This window comes from Octopus sinensis, linkage group LG12 (genome assembly GCF_006345805.1).
Source record: "Octopus sinensis linkage group LG12, ASM634580v1, whole genome shotgun sequence".
NCBI classification, from domain to species: Eukaryota; Metazoa; Mollusca; class Cephalopoda; order Octopoda; family Octopodidae; genus Octopus; species Octopus sinensis.
In genome coordinates, this window is record NC_043008.1 from 32,693,545 (window position 1) to 32,703,544 (window position 10,000).

General features: G+C 36.3%; 1 protein-coding gene across 6 annotated transcripts in view; it reads left to right on the forward strand.

Moving 5' to 3' along the window:
* The first annotated feature begins 9,908 nt into the window (after positions 1-9,908).
* LOC115218094 (sodium/calcium exchanger 2-like) overlaps positions 9,909-10,000 on the forward strand; it is a 327,718-nt gene continuing 327,626 nt past the window's right edge. For all 6 annotated transcript variants that reach the window (XM_036507833.1, XM_036507834.1, XM_036507836.1 and 3 more), the window contains exon 1: positions 9,909-10,000. This exon is cut by the window's right edge and continues 264 nt beyond it. The gene's annotated coding sequence lies outside the window, so the exon portion shown is untranslated.

Sequence of the window (10,000 nt, forward strand, 5' to 3'; positions counted from 1 at the left end):
TTATGACTACTTAAGCACTATACAATAAAGTTGCTATATATAAAAGCAAAGTATGGCTGTGTGGTTAAAGCTCTCGCTTTGCAAGCACGTTGCTTCGAGTTCAGTGCATGTGTTTTCTACTATAATCCTTGGTGACAACAACACCTTTTGATTGAATTTGGTACTCGCAAACTGTGTGGAATCCTGTCATATATGTGTGTATCTGTCTGTGGCTGTCTGTCCCCTATCTCCGCTTGACAACCGTAGTTGGTTTGTTTACGTCTCCGTAGCTAACGGTCCGGCAAAGGAAAGCAACAGAATATGTACCAGGTTTAAAAATACGTATCGGGGTCGATTTGTTCGACTAAAACCGTCAAGGCGGTATCCCAGCTTGGCCGCAGTCCAATGACAAAAAAACCCATTAAGAGAATAAAAGATGATACTAACATTAGCTATACAAGGCAGTAAATAAGAATGTAACTCTATATAATAGTCGTTTAAGATTGAGACAATATGAGGCATTATTTATAGAACAATGTAATTAAATATGAAAGTAATTCTAAAGTGCTGTAATTATCTAATAACGTAAAACTATACGTGAAAGGAAATATATAACGAATGAATTATATCAGAAAGTAATTACATTATAAGAAAGTAACGAGTTAAAATAGTAATTATAATAGTCCTATTTGGTATGCGTACAAGGCTTGAAATTTTGTGGGGAGGGAGTTAGCCAATTATATTGACTCAGTGCTTGACTGGTACTTATTTTATCGACCCGAATGGAAATAAGGCAAAGTCGACCTCGGCAGAATTTGAACTTAAAAAATAAAGAAATACTGCTAAGCATTTTGTCCGGCGATGTAACGATTTTGCGATCTCGCTGCCTTTTTAAAGATGCTCACCCACGATACCAATCACTGAAATCGAAACCGAAGCTTCTTATTACTAAGTGAACATCTTAACCATTCGGCCGTATCTGGGATGCTATAATATTCCTTTCTACAATAGGCTTAAGGCCAGAAGTTTTGTAGAGAGGGGACTAATCGTTTACATCGACCACAGTGCCCAACTGGTACTTATTTCATCGACCCCAAAAGGATGAAAGAGAAAGTAGACTCAATAGAATCTAATCTCAGAAAGTAAAAATGGTTGAAATGGCGCTAAGCATTGTATCTGGCGTGCTAACGATTCTGCCAGCTCGCCGCCCTCTGACATGTCAGGATAAATGTTTCAAACTTTGGCACAAGCCCAGAAATTTTGTGGTAGGGGTTAGGTTGATTCATCAACGAGTTTGCAAGCTCGTCATCTTATAAGGAGATATAATAATAAAATACAGATATAAGTTGACGTATATAAGTAACTATATATAAAAGCAATCCTATCAGAAAGAAACTACAATTGCAGCCAAAATGTTCAGAACGGCATTGTTTTCGTCAGAAAAGTAAGTATAAGTTTTTATCAAAGTAGTTTTATATTTTATAATTTTCACAGACAATAAATACAATATTAATTGTTATTGTCTCAGATTTTGGTATAATTTGAGAGGATAATACAAAAGTTATGGATGATTTAGTGATTTACTGCAAAACCCATGGCGGCCAAAAGGATCAGAATGGTTGAAAAAATAACAAAATAATCAAAAATGACAGAATACTGGAATTATTTAATATTTAGTGTGAAGCCCTTTAGCTTCAATCACACTCTGACATCTTCGACTGCATGAGGAAATTAAATTTTAAATTTCTTGCTGGGTGATCTTATTCCATTCTTCCTGAAGGGCATTCCATAATTGCTCAGTTGTTTTAGGATTTCTGGCTTTCGAACGTTCTCCTAGAATATTCCATACAATTTCAATAGGATTGAGATATGGGCTTTGAGCAGGCCAATCCATAATAATACCTTTTCAGCCTTAAGGAAGTTCATGACCACCTTAGCCTTGTGACATGTGGCATTGTCCTGCATGAATATGTATGGTCGCTTAGTTGAATTTCTCAGCACAGGCAAGACATGATCTTTTACAAGTTGTTTATAAACTCCTGCATTTACCTTTCCATGTAATCGCACCAAAGGGCCCACACTATCTCCAGATATCATCCCCCAAACCATGACACTTCCTCCATCGAATTTAACACTAGTCTTAAGGCATTTAGGCGACAATTTTTCACCTACTTTTCTACGAACGTACCTTTTCCCATCTGATCCAAATAACATAAACTTAGATTCATCACTGAAATGAACCGTTTGGCATTTTTCTTGAGACCACAACACATGTTTGGTTGCAAAGGTAAGACGACACTTTTTATTCTTGGAGCTGATCAGTGGCTTCACTGCAGGTGCTCTTGCTTGTAGGTCATGTAAACGACGAGTAGACAGTTTTTCGAGATAAAGTTTTCTTCAATACAATGCTCATTTTCCGAGAAACAGCAGCAGCAGTTTTAAATCTGTCCATAGCACGATCTTCTCTCTTGGTCGTTTTTCTTGGCCTACCTGTAAACTTTCTTGCTTCACACGAACTACAATCATCGTAGACCTTAAGAATACCGTGAACAACACTTTTTGACTTGTTAACAATCTTTGCTATAGACATAATACTTAAATTATCCTTCTTTCGAAGCTTAATAATCCGATGACGAATTGGTTACGGAGTAAGTGGCATTATATCAACAAAGTACACTGCAAATATTCTTACTAATGTTTAGTAAACTAACCGTCACGTAAACGAATTCAAAACATTAGAGTTCGCCGGTTAAATATACTAAAACACGGAGTAAAAGCAACCGTTCTGATCATTTTGGCCGCCATGGGTTTTGCAGTAAATCACTAAATCATCCATAACTTTTGTATTATCCTCTCAAATTACACCAAAATCTCAGGCAATAACAAATAATATCGTATTTATTGTCTGTGAAAATTATAGAATATAAAACCACTTTGATGAAAAGTTGTATCGACTTTTCTGACGAAAACAATGCCGTTCTGAACATTTTGGCCGCCACTGTATGTAAGAAAGAAGATAATTTACACAAAATATTTATAAGACAGGCACTCTGTAAGAGTTATGTGTAAAAATATATAGATACTAAACGAGACAGTAAAGTGTATATGTGTAAAAGTAATTGTATGGCGTTGTAAAGATATAAAACTGTCTCTATATAATGAAGTAACACTATAAGAACGTAATAGTATAAATTACATATGAAAGTATAAATAAATTAATTCAAATTACATATGAAAGCCTGTACGTATATCACAGTAACCACATTAGAATATAGCTATTTAAGTCAGCAACTGTATCAGAAAGAAATCACATAAGAAAGTTTATATACTAAACAAAGACACTGTAGAAATGAGTTGCGACGTCACTGGCGCCAAGCTGTATCAACCATTGCCTTTCTCTTGGATAACATTGGTAGCGTGGAGAGGTGAGGCTGGTAAGCATGCGTGACTGCTGGTCTTCCATAAACAACCTTGCCCAGTCTTTTACCTCAGAGGGGAACTTTCTGGGTGCAAGTCGATGGTCATTCACGGCTGAAGTGGGTCTTCACCCTTATTAGCTATACGTGAAAGTAAATATGAGACTGCATTGGAAAGCAAACACCATAGGGTCCAGCTGATGTTGTGGTGTGGGGGCTTGTGTGCCTCAATGACCTTCAGAACCCTGCCAGTGGAGCGAAAGGTTTGGTAGGGCTTCTCATGATGGACAGATCAAAATATAAAGAACAGGCAATATGAATCACCATTCCCTAGTGGTAAAATGGGTTTACGTAGAGCAAACAATAGTACCTAGAAAAACTCGAAGCACCGACGACAATCCCAAACCCACAAGACCAGCCCAGAGTTGAGAGCTATGGAGAAAAGTTGTCGATGGCCAATTTTCCATAGGGAGTGAAGGGTTTAAGCATATAAGTACAGGAAAGTAACCATATGAGAATATATATATATATAACAAAATATTAAGGAATGACCCTGAGAAGGTCGTTCGACTCACTTGAAAAGGGAGTCGAACGACCTTCTCAGGGTCATTCCTTAATATTTTGTTGAATATAATATATAGTCTGTGACTATTTCTATTTTGTCACTTGACCGCTGGTGGGAGAAGATTTTTCTTGAATTTTTTGTTACCCTTATATTGATTTATATATATATATATATATATAATATGCAAAATGGAATAAGAACGCAAAGCATCCAGATAGACGATACAAAGAAAACAAGGACGGGTCATTCGGAGTTTACTTTCCTCGGTCGAGTTTCAGATTATCTTTACAATTTCGGCTGGTTATACTCGAGATTGCTCCAATCTGGCCAACCCCAAGGTAAAACTAAGCTAAGAGCACTAGGTTCCTTGGAAGGAAGCAGCGAGTGTATACGAAAAGAAGGACAGAAAAAAAACGGAGAATGTTACACAAATACAATTAACAGGACATAACAACAGGTGTCTTTCGACTAAGGACGAATTAAATTAAGCTGGCGTGTGTGGAAATAAAGCCTCACGGCAGGGATTCTACATATAACATAAACTACTTATTAGCACAGAGGCAGTGTTAATACCGAGAAGTAGTATTTATCCCCGCTTAAACGTGGATGTTCTGTTAAAACAAATTATACTGCAGTAGATACCATGAGAGAAATTCTCATATTGGCGTTTGGTGCAAAAAGCCCTCTTGTTTATAGCTTTAGCAAGGAGATCAATCCCCGTTACCTCCAATGCAGCGACCATCTGTTCACATGATTTCAACCTTCCGTGGTTTTATCAATGTTACACGCTTGACCGCTAGAGATAGCAGTGATTCATCACCCCGCTAACGATATATAAGAAAATCGTGATTAGCCAGTTACCTTGTTAAAAAAATATTTATTTGCGACAGAGGCACTCTTAATACTGAGAGGTAATACTTATCCCCACTTAAATGCGAATGTTCTGATAGAACAAACTTTACTGCGTTAGTTACTTTGAGAAAATCTCCCATACATTTACTGTATAAGAGATTTATATAATTAACGATATAGGAGAATAACGATGTAAAGAACGTTATAGACAAGTACGAAACTATAAAAAGAAATCTGTATTTTTAGAATGTAAGCAAATAAAACGTAACTGTGAAACAAGCTATGAGACGGGTGATATATAAAAATGTAACTACAATAGAAAGGAATAATGTAAGGAAGTATATGAGAAAGTAACTGTTTTACGACGTTAACTATACATAATACAGTAATTATATAAAACAGAGACTATATAATATAACTACTCTATAAGAAAATAATTATAATTAAAGTTATTATATAACATTCATTTTCTCTCTCTCTCACACACACACACACACACAAACACACACAAGCAACAAGCACTCTGTTGAAATTTTAAACCACAATAATCTCACACATTTGATCAGTCAGAAATCGAAAAATCTAAGTTATCCACGTGTGTTTCTTCTGGCTCTCTTTTCTTATCTCTTTTCCTCCTGTTTTGTTCCCTTTCAGTGACTTTTCTTTAAATCTGACGAAGGACTACATCCGAAACGTTATATTTTTTTTCTTTAACTTTTATTTTGTGACTTTTTTTCCTTCATTATGCATCAGTCTAAGGATATTAACTGCGAACGTCCCTTGGACTTTTGTTGTTTTTTTAGTATTTGACTTTTTTATTGTTAGTTGCATTCAAAAGCACTATTAAAGGAAATTAACTACTACAGAAACTAATGGTATATGAAAATAATTACATAAAAAACGAACAATATGAGAAGTGTAACAATATAAGAAAAGACAGCAAAGAAATATATAAGAAAAAACAATAAAGTGACCATGTGAGAAAGTAACTATATAGAACAGTAAGCACATTAGACAATAACTATGTAACGTATGGGCTGTATTATGCTGTAACTATATAAGTAAGTAATTACTTTAGGAAGTAACAATGTAAGAATGTATAGCTATGTAAATGGATATTCGGCGGATCCGATGACGAGTGCTCCACTTGTACGATGAATGGAAGTACGTGCATTAGCGTGCGTTTAATTCTCGGGGAGAGTCAGTGTGATTCGGTGCGACAAAGGTAGCCCTGGTTTTATCGTGGTTTTCTTATCTGTATTATTACATATATTGATGTAGCATGATTGTCTTCGTTGGTTTTGTAATTATGGCTGGGAAAATACTTAAAGATTTTTTGCATTTGGAAGTTTTGTGGCAGACAAAAAGAAGGAAACCATAACAAAATTTAATACAGGCGTAGGAGTGGCTGTGTGGTAAGTAGCTTGCTTACCAACCACATGGTTCCAGGTTCAGTCTCACTGCGTGGTACCTTGGGTAAGTGTCTTCTACTATAGCCTCGGGCCAACCAAAGCCTTGTGAGTGGATTTGGTAGACGGAAACTGAAAGAAGCCCGTCGTATATATATATGTATATATGTATGTGTGTGTTTGTTTGTGTGTCTGTGTTTGTCCCCCCAACATCACTTGACAGCTGATGCTGGTGTGTTTACGTCCCCGTAACTTAGCGGTTCGGTAAAAAGACACTGATAGAATAAGTACTAGGCTTACAAAGAATAAGTCATGGGGTCAATTTGCTCGACTAAAGGCGGTGCTCCTGCATGGCCACAGTCAAATGACTGAAACAAGTAAAAGAGTGGAAGGAAATAACAAACACATACCCATACATGTCATTTATCTTTTACTTGTTTCAGTCATTAGACTGCGGCCATGCTGGGGCACCGCCTTGGGGAATTTTAGCTGAAGTAATCAACCCCGGAACTTTTTTTTTTTTAAGCCTGGTACTTATTCTGTCGGTCTATTTTGCCGAGCCGCTAAGTTACGGATATGCAAACACACCCAACACCGGTTGTCAAGCAGTGGTGTGGGATAACACAGACACAAAGACACACTTACGCACATACACGCACGCGCGCGCACACACACACACATATATACGACAGGCTTCTTTCAGTTTCTGTCTACCAAATCTACTCACAAAGTTTTGGTCAGACCGAGGCTATAGTGCAAGACGCTTGCTCAAGGTGCCACGCAGTGGGACTGAACCCGGAACCGGGAAGCTAGCTTCTTATCACACAGCCACATTTCTCCTATATATGCATAAAACTATAAGAAATAATGTAATTAAAAAAGTAGTCACTATCAGAGAAGGCTGTTCTTTAAATTGAGAAGTATGAATTGAGAAGTATGAATCGCTCTCTGTCTTGTGTCGATATATCTAATTCTACCTGAATTTGTTCATCAGTTTGTAAACATGTAAACAGGTTTATCTCAGGACCATGACATGAAGACGACGGTGGAGAAGACCGATCAAGGCGGTGTCACCAGACATGCACAAGATGGGAGGTATAGCTCTAAAATCAGACATTTGTATTAATTCGTCGGAGAAAAACAACATATGAAATTACTAGTTAATTACCAGTTAAGTTCAGAAAAACAAAACATAAGTTAGAAATATTAAAATCTTAGTTATATTGAAAAATACTATAATACTAACTATATTTCGTATACTAAATAGTTATGTTTAGTATACTAAAATACTAGTTATGTTGAGAATACTAAAATACGGGTAAGCAGTAGAAATAATAAAATATTGGTTATATTTAGAAATACTACTAGTTAAGTTTTCTAAATTTATGGTGGCAGATGAGAGAGAGGGAGAGCGGAAGAAAGAGCGAAAGAGAATGAGTGACAGCGAGTAATCAAGGTCGAGTAAAACTTGAGGGTTTTAGAGGTGAAGTAAAGAGAGAGCGAAAGAGAGAGAGAGAGAGAGAGAGAGAGAGAGAGATGGGAAAGAGGGAGAGAAAGAGGATGTGAATAGGCGAAATATGAAGAAGTACGGAAGGAGAGTGAGGAGAAGTAAAAAGAGACGGAGGTTGGAAGGTGAGATTTTAAATACTTGTTGAGAGAGGAATGTTTAAGAACGGAGAAAATTAGGTAGGGTGAAGTAAAAAGAAATAGTTGAAGAAATGGAGAAATTAGAGAGATTGACTGTAAATAAAGGAAAGGAAAGAGATAAAGAAAGAACAAAAATAATAAGCAGAAAGAGGGCAGTGCAAAATAGCTTGATATCTATCTATCTATTATTTATATCTATTTCTCTCTTTATGTCCGTTTTTGTGTGTCTCAGTCTGTCCCGTCTGTCTCTTTCTCTGCACATATGTGTGTATATATATATATATATATATATATATATATATATATATATAATATATAATGTATGTGTGTTTGTATGTAAATATATGTGTGTGTGTGTGTATGCATGTTTGTATACACACGCGCGCGCAGACACTCAGTCTAACAGAAAGACAGACAGACCGGTAAGTAGGCAGGCATAGGTAGGTAGGTGGGTAGGTAGGTAGGTAGGTAGATAGATAGATAGATAGATAGATAGATAGATAGATAGATAGAGATAGATAGATAGATAGATAGATAGATAGATAGATAGATAGATGCTGGTTTTACATATTAGTCACGATCATGTAGGTCCATGATGAAAGGAGTTCCAGCTATAATCATCTCATCTTTTTAGGAGAATTTCGGTAAGCATTAATATAATGTGTACTTCCTAAATTTTACTCAGTAGAATATAATTTGATTGGAATTTGCTTGTTATTACTAGCATGTCGAGCATTTGCACAGAAGCGCCAACAGATGGATATAGTTGGATAGATAGATAGATAGATAGATAGATAGATAGATAGATAGATAGATAGATAGATAGATAGACAGACAGACAGGCAGGCAGGCAGGCAAACAGACAGACAGACAGACAGACAGATAGATAGATAGATAGATAGATAGATAGATAGATAGATAGATAGATAGATAGACAGACAGACAGACAGACAGATAGATAGATAGATAGATAGATAGATAGATAGATAGATAGATAGATAGATAGATAGATAGATAGATAGATAGATAGATAGACTGGTTGATTGATTGATTAACTGGTTGATAGATAGACAAGGCAGAAAGAAGTGCAACGGATTGGGAGTGGAGTAGAGAGCAAGAGGTCGAGTAAACACTGAAAAAGAAAACTGTAAGAATACAATGAAAAAATAGAAGTAAAAGAAAGACGGGTTAAGATAAAGAGACACAGAAATCGAGTGAGAGAGAGAGAGAGAGAGAGTGAGAGAGTGAGAGAGAGACAGACAGAGATAAATAATACAAATAGTCAGAGAGGGAGAGCGAGAGAGTGATAAAGAAACAGATAGACACAGACAGAAATATAAAGAGAGTAATCCTAGCGAAAGAGAGGAGGTATCTTAATATTAGAGACCATGGAAGATAGATAGATAGATAGATAGAGAGAGAGAGAGAGAGAGAGAGGGAGAGAGAACAGGAGAGACCGAACATTTGTTAAAGAGACAAAAAAGAGTGAGAGAAGGAATTAATATAAGAGAGAGAGAGAGAAGGCCAGTGCAGTTATGAGGCAGAGAGTGAGAGAGAAGTAATAGTAGGCAGCATATGAAATAGAATGAGTAGTAGGTATGAGAGAGAAAAGAGAAAGAGGGTAAGAAAGATAAATAGATAGGTAGATAGAGTGATGGATATATAGACAGAGTAGGTGAAAGAAATAACAGCAGAACGACTGTATCTGCTGCGTGTGTGACTTAAGTGTGGCGGGAGGGATAAAGTACCGATATAAGCAGCCGACAACATTGTCGGTTTGGAGATGTTACAAACTGTATGGGAGATTTTTATTCTGCATGTCTTATTTCGGATTGCGTTAGCGACCAAATTACGCAATATATTAGCTTATTAGTTAATCACTTTGATTGAGTTTCATCCTTTATACAAGGTAAAGAAAATTCATTAAAATAAATTTTTATGCGCACGTAGACACACACATTTACATACATACATACACACCTCACATCTCACATATATGTGCACATACACATACACACACACACACATACACATACATATATATATATATTATAGCAACATCTGATCCCAGAAAAATATATATTTATACGTATACCTATATTTTTTTAATCAAATTTATACATTTTTGAATT